Below are 7,060 nucleotides of genomic sequence, written 5' to 3'. Positions count from 1 at the left end.
ATGCTAACCATGGGTCTATCGATAATAAATATATACCACCAATATAACCCTTTTTACCAATGATATAACTTATTCCTTATATTGTTGAACTCATTCATTCAAATCCTATAAAAGTGATGGTAGGTCGTGTACTTGTCATCTGCATGAACCATGGCCTCCTTATCCATGTAATGGATCTCGTGCTTGGAGAAATTATTTTAGTAAGTGCAATTGGTCACTATTGGGAGGAGCCTTGGCATGTTTTTGTACAAATTCTTATAGCAAAGAACATAACATGTTGCCATGTGGTCCAGGCACTCCCATTTGTCTTGCTATACAAATGTGGGGGTATTTATGGAGGCGAGCTTGTAATCTTCTCAGCCTCTCATTTCCAAGACAATGTGCGAGTCTATATGCTTTGTGACAAACTATCCTTGAACCGAATGAGTACTCAAACATAGTTTTGTTCATCTTGTTTGCCCTACATCTTGCAGACCATGCTAAATAGAAGTTTTATTATCCTTATTCATTTGAACATATTTTTAACGTAACTCTCTTAATTTTGCAACCCCAAATGTGACAAGCACATTCTGCTAACAACAAAGAGTATTATAGGTCTCTTTAAGATTTCAATGTACAAGCTCTCCCTCTTGTGTCACTAGACTTTTGGAGGTCCACATTCATTGGTTTTCGCATAATTCTATCCTCAATAGATGGGATTGAATTCCGCTTTCCATGCTATGATAATCGAGACAATCCCGTGAACCATATGGGTTAGATGTCCATTGTCATAAAAAGATGCTAGCTTCAAAACTAGAATAAAGAGAACCATTAAATGTAATTACACAAGGACCACATACCTAACAGAACTTGTTAACTTCTCATTCTTGCCGAGGTGGTGTTTGAAGGAATGGCATCCATTATATCATTATCTTAAATGGGAATGTCTAGGGCATGGATATGAGTTTTTGGGCTTGTATGTCCATGATCATCATGCTCAAGTGAAGTAGTGAGGGACACATCCAAGGTTGCAAAAGAGGTTCCAACACTAGTGCAACATACATCCATTGTAGCAAAGGAAGTGCCACTAGAAATATGAGAAGAAGAAATTGAGATAGAAACAGTGTTGAACAAACCTCCCATGCTGATCTCATCCAGCTTCAACTAGGACGACCCAAAAGTGCCATGCAACAATGAAAGGCGCAAATTGTATGCCACACTACAAAAGTTAGGGTTGTGATTATGGCTTCGACCAATGAAAATTTTAAAAAAATAGTAAATTTTTCCTATCAATATGAGGCCCCACATTATATTCTCTATATACAGAACACACTAAAGGGCTCGAGAAGTCTCCTAGTATGTAGCAATTTCAGTGTTTTGTATTTTTAATTCAATAGAGAAATTGGAATTTATGGCATGCTCCAAGATAATTTTAATCTGTTTTTTAATTGGGTGTGTTTGCTTTCTTGAGAAAACATTGAAATAATCAATAATGTCACCTACATACCAAAAATAGTAATATTCTTTTAAAAAAATAAATATTAAAGCATATTCCACTACTACATATGAGCCTTATTCTGACACTTTAGCGCCGACGTTTAGCGTGCGCGGGGCGCTAATAGTCGATAAGCAAAGCGGGTTTAGAAAAGTGTCACTATATAGTGACTCTAGGCAAGTGTCGCTATATAGCGATGTTTATATAGAGTCACTATATAGCAACACTTGCCAGACTTATAGAAGGTCGTTATATAGCGACTCTGAGATAGTTTCCTATAGCGACGTTTTACAGAGAGTGCTTTTTCCCATACCGACCTTTAAAGATAGTTTTTCCCAATGACAAAATTTTTTCCTTTTCATACATGTTTGATCCTTTGAAAGAATAAAAGTACCAAGAGCATGTACATCAAGTTTGAAGCTCATATATTCATGTCCAAGTTTGAGATGAAAGAAATCAATGAAGAGCATTTACATCAACGGCTTCATCTTGAGCCCAATCTAGCACGCCAAATAAGTCTATATCCAACTCTATACCAAATTGATATTCTATATCATCATCATACTCTGGCATCGTACGTTCACCTAAGACTTGATCATCTTTGTCAATAAAGTCAGATGATTCTTGATGAGTGCCATCTTCTTCCTCAATATCGTGATCTCCATCTTCCTCCCATATGATGTCATTATGCGCATCTTCCTCTTGGCTCATATTGTGATCTTCATCTTCTTTGTTGCTAGATCCATTTGGATCAATTGGATCTGGCATTAGTAGTGGCATCTCCATATCCACATCTCTATCTTTAAAAATTTTCTTACTTCGTGGTGCAACTTGGATCACGTACCACCATCTTGGATCAAAACAATATGGATGAAAAACCACCTATATTGAAGATGGGTGCCAAATGTCATCAATTATATATATGAAATTATGCTTAAATACATGTACCAATGGGTCTTTAAAAATGAAAACTTCAATTAATTAAATCATTAGTATGCACCTGTTCACAATGCTCGGGAAGAACAAAAGTATTACTTTCATCGATCCAAAGTTTTGGTGGAGTTTATTGCAAAGAAACCACTACTGTCTTTCCTCGCTACCACATGGAGACCGTTATAAATAGTTCTAAACCATTTTACATCAAGAATGAAAATATTAAATCGTCTAAAATCAATTTCATAGATTTCATGTATGATCCCACAATAATCCAACTGCAAGGAGAGAAGATTGGTATTCGAAGAACTTGCTCGGCTATCTTATGTGAAGTTAGCCATGACTCCACAATCATACGTGACTCTCTTTGAATCGATGCATTCCACGCAAAAATGTCGTCCATATGACCATAATGCACTGTACTTTTTGTATTGCAAAAAGCATCATTAAAACAATGAGGATGCATCTATTTTATAGCATATGTTGCCACAAATAATTACTTGATTGCATCAAGAGGTAAGAAACTTACATGCATCATACATCCATATGATAACTCTTGCTCGCGCTCGTTTATTATCTCTCCATCGCGTTTAGCTTTACTAGAGCCAGTTGTAGCCAATCAAGTGACATGTGAGTGGGGAGAAGGGTGGGATCCCATGGATATGGTTGTGATCACCTGTACATTACTCTGAATCTCCTCCTTGCATTTATTCTTTCTGCTTTGGCCGCTTCATATCTCTGAATCCACTTCTGCATCTCCTTGCTATTAAGGATACAAAACTTATTGAATTTCTCCATTTGCTCTTTGCTCATCATTCTTTCAATCCCTTTTCCTTAGGGAACCTTGCCAGTGATGTGATCATCATCCTTGTTATGCCAAGCCTGCGGCATCTCGAGATCCATGGATGCAAGAAACTCCATGATATATACTAATGACTCTTGTACAAGCCATCCCTCTTCCATGCTTGCTTCCAGTCTTGCTCTCTGCCTTACAAATCCCTTTAAAGTTTTCATAAACCGCTTGAGAAAAAACATCCACCGACTATGAATGGTACCTGCAATGGCCACCTCATCAACTATGTGCACAAGCAAGTGCACTTGAGTTGTCATAATGCTCAAGGGAAAGTACTTCTCAAGCAAGCATACAGCTTCGATGGAGTCCACCATAGCCTTCTCGATGCTTAATATGGAGAGCATCGAAACATGTGCTTTCGAATAATGATGATTCTCAAAACAAACAATATCCAAATAATGAGACAAATTAATGCGAGAGCTACCCTCATTAAGGCTGAGACACTTGTATCCGACCACCCATACTTTGCTTGCAGATTCAAGATTGAGGGACAAGCCCATGGTTTAGACATCCTAGCACCCTCGTACAACTATGTTGATTGCAACTCTCGCATATTGACCTTAGACTCGGACATCACGTGTACATGTGATGTAGTGCCCCTAAAAATAGAATCCATTATGTCCACCATACCCTCGTCATCATCTGGCACATCTAGGAGAATATATTCCTACTCAAAGTGTGAAGGTATTCATGCACCCTCGCCACCCTCCTCATCCTATCTCAAGGTTTTGTGTAAATATAAGATCTTGTGTCAAGGTTTCATGTCATGTACGTATGTAATATTAATCACGAACTCAAATTGCATTGACTTATCGATGATCCATCACCACATGCACCACCAATTGTGGGTACTAATTCGGGCTTCTCCCCATACATCTGCAAGTGGCGCATGACAATATGGCATTGATGTCGTATTTCTCACTTGCAATGGGTGCAATGACGATACAACCTCTCTGTAAGCCACTCTACGCTCCTGGGCATTAGCGCATCATCTAACAAGCTTCCACTCATCCCTTCCATCTGCACACCTCCAAAATCACAACATTGGCTGCAAGGAAATCCATTAAGATCCAAAAAATAGCCACCCATGAGCTCCTTTTCTCTCTCCTTAGACTAAGTGCCCTGAACCGTCCCTATATAGCAACGCTTTGCCCTATTCTATCGCTATATAGTGACACTTTTAGAATATTAAGTGTCGCTATATAGCGATGCCTGAGGCTAAAACCCAAAACCCTGTGCAATGCCATCTTTCATAACTCTATTGCGGGAAAAGCAAAAATCTCTCCTCCCACCTTATATTTGGTGACCTCGCTTTCCTCCTCGCTTTCCTCCACACTCCTCACCCCTACCCAGCCCCTCTCCCAATACTTGTGCTCCCTCTCCACCCTTCTCCCTCTCTGCTCATGTGAGAGGAAGTTTAGGTGTGTCTCTTTAAGCAATGTAAGTTCATTTTTTGTGAGATTTTGTTTTGTGAGTGTTGAAGCATGTTTCTGCTTCATTGTTAAGCCTATGTGCTAACTTTCATGCTTGATTTTCAGAGGTTAAGGACAAAAACGAGATTTGGTGAAAGAAAGAAGACTCACCTCTTCTCTTTTTGGTATTTCTCTTCCTCCTCTTTCCCTTCCTTTCGTGCTTTCTCCTTGTTTGTAGGCTTATGCTTGTCCCCTCAATCCAATCCCTTTGGAAAGTTAATTCTCCAAACTCCTCCTTCCTCTAAAAACATGGTATGTTTCCTCTCTTTTGTAGGGCCAGTCCACGAAACACCAAGCGAGACTTTTCCAGGTAAGAAAGTGCTTCCTCTTTTTTCCTATTTTTATTTCTATTATTTGCATTGGCTTGCATGCAGTGATGGGCGTAGGAACCCTCTCTTCCCCTCTCTTCTCTTGTTCCCTCTTCTTCCCCTCTTTTTCTCTTTTCCTCCCTCTTTCCCCCCTCTTTCCCTCCCTCTCTTATTTCCTCCTCTTCCTCGCCTTTCTTTTCCTCTCTTTTGCACATGCTTATGCTTATATGCCTATATGCTTATGCTTTCTCTCTTCTCTTTTCTCCCTCTCTTTTTTCTCTCTTTTCCTTCTCTTTTCTCCTCTCTTTTCCTTCCACTCTTTCATCCTCTCTTCTCTCTTTTCTCCTCTCTTTTCGTCTTTTCCCCTCTCTTTTTCTTCTCTTTGCCTCTCTTTCATCCTCTTCCTCTTTTCTCTCTTTTCATAAGCGTATGCATTTTCCTATGCTTATGCTTATGCATGAGCATATGCTCATATGCTCATGCATAAGCATAAGTATATGCTTTCTCTTTTTTCCTATTTGCCCCTCTCTTTTCTCCTCTCTTTCATCCTCTTTTCTCTTCTTTCCCCTCTCGAAGAGAAAAGAGGATGAAAGAGAGGAAATAAGAGAGGGGAAAAGAAAAGAGAGAGAGGAAAAAAGAGAAAAAGAGAGAAAGCATATGCTTGAGCTTATGCATGCTCATGCATAAGCATAAGCATATGCTTTCTCTCTTTTTCTATTTTTTTCTCTTATTCCCCTCTCTTTTCTTCTTTTCCCATCTCTTTTTTCCTTGTCTTTTCCCCTCTTCCTTCTCTCTTTTCATAAGCATATCCATTTGCTTTCTCTTCTTTTTCCCTCTCTTTTCCCCTCTTTTCCTTTTACTCTTTCATCCTCTCTTCTCTCTTCCCCTTGCAAATGCATATGCTTATGAAAGGAAGAGAAAAGAGGATGAAAGAGAGGAAATAAAAGAGGGGAAAAGAAGAGAAGGAAGAGAAAAAAGAGAGGGGAAAAGAAGAAAAGAGAGGAAAAATGAGAAAAAGAGAGAAAGCGTATGCTTATGCTTATGCATGAGCATATGACCATATGCTCATGCATAAGCATAAGCATACGCTTTCTCTCTTTTTCTCGTTTTTCCTCTCAACCATATGCTCATGCATAAGCATAAGCATACTCTTTCTCTCTTTTTCTCGTTTTTCCTCTCTTTTCTTCTTTTCTCGTCTCTTTTTTCTCTTGTATTTGCCCCTCTTCCTTCTCTCTTTTCATAGGCATATCCATTTGCTTTCTCTTCTTTTTCCCTGTCTTTTCCTCTCTTTCCTCTCTTCTGCTTTCTTTAATCCTCTCTTCACTCTTCCTCCCTTTCAATCGAGTCCTCTTCTTTTCCCCTCTCTTTTTCCCTCTCTTTTCCCCTTCATCCTCTCTCTTCTCTATTCATAAGCATATGCATATGTGTATGCTTATTCTTATTTTCCCCTCTTCTTTTTCCTTCTCTTTTCCCCTCTTTCTTCTCTTTTCCCCTCTCTTTTTTCCTCTCTCTTCTTCTTTTCCCCTCTCTTTTCCCCTCTTTCATCCTCTTTTCTCTCCTTTCATAAGCATCTGCTCTTGCATATGCTTATGCTCATATGCTAAAGTAGATGCATGAGCATATGCTCATATGCTCATGAATAAGCATAAGCACATGCTTTCTCTTCTTTTTCCCTTTCTTTTTCCCTCTCTTTCATCTCTTTTTCTCTCTCTTTTCATATGCATATGCATTTTCTCTTTTTTCTCCTCTTTTCCTTGTCTTGCATTTACGTAAGCTTATGCTCATATGCTTATGCTTTTCTTCTTTTCCCCTCTCTTTTTTCTTCTCTGTCCATGCATGAGCATATGCTCATAAGCACAAGCATATGCTTTCTCTCTTCCCCTCTTTTCCTTCTACTCTTTCATCCTCTCTTCTCTCTTCCTCTCTTTCAATCGCTTCCTTCTCTTCTTTTTCCTTCTCTTTTCCCCTCTCTTTCTCTCTTTCCCTCTCTTTTTTCCACTCTTCTTATTTTTCCCTCTTC

Source organism: Dipteris shenzhenensis, chromosome 14, assembly GCF_047967505.1.
Source record: "Dipteris shenzhenensis isolate YYH24624 ecotype China chromosome 14, Dip_SZ_1.0, whole genome shotgun sequence".
NCBI lineage: Eukaryota > Viridiplantae > Streptophyta > Polypodiopsida > Gleicheniales > Dipteridaceae > Dipteris > Dipteris shenzhenensis.
The sequence above is the reverse complement of the archived record's forward strand: the minus strand, read 5'-3'. Positions refer to the sequence as shown.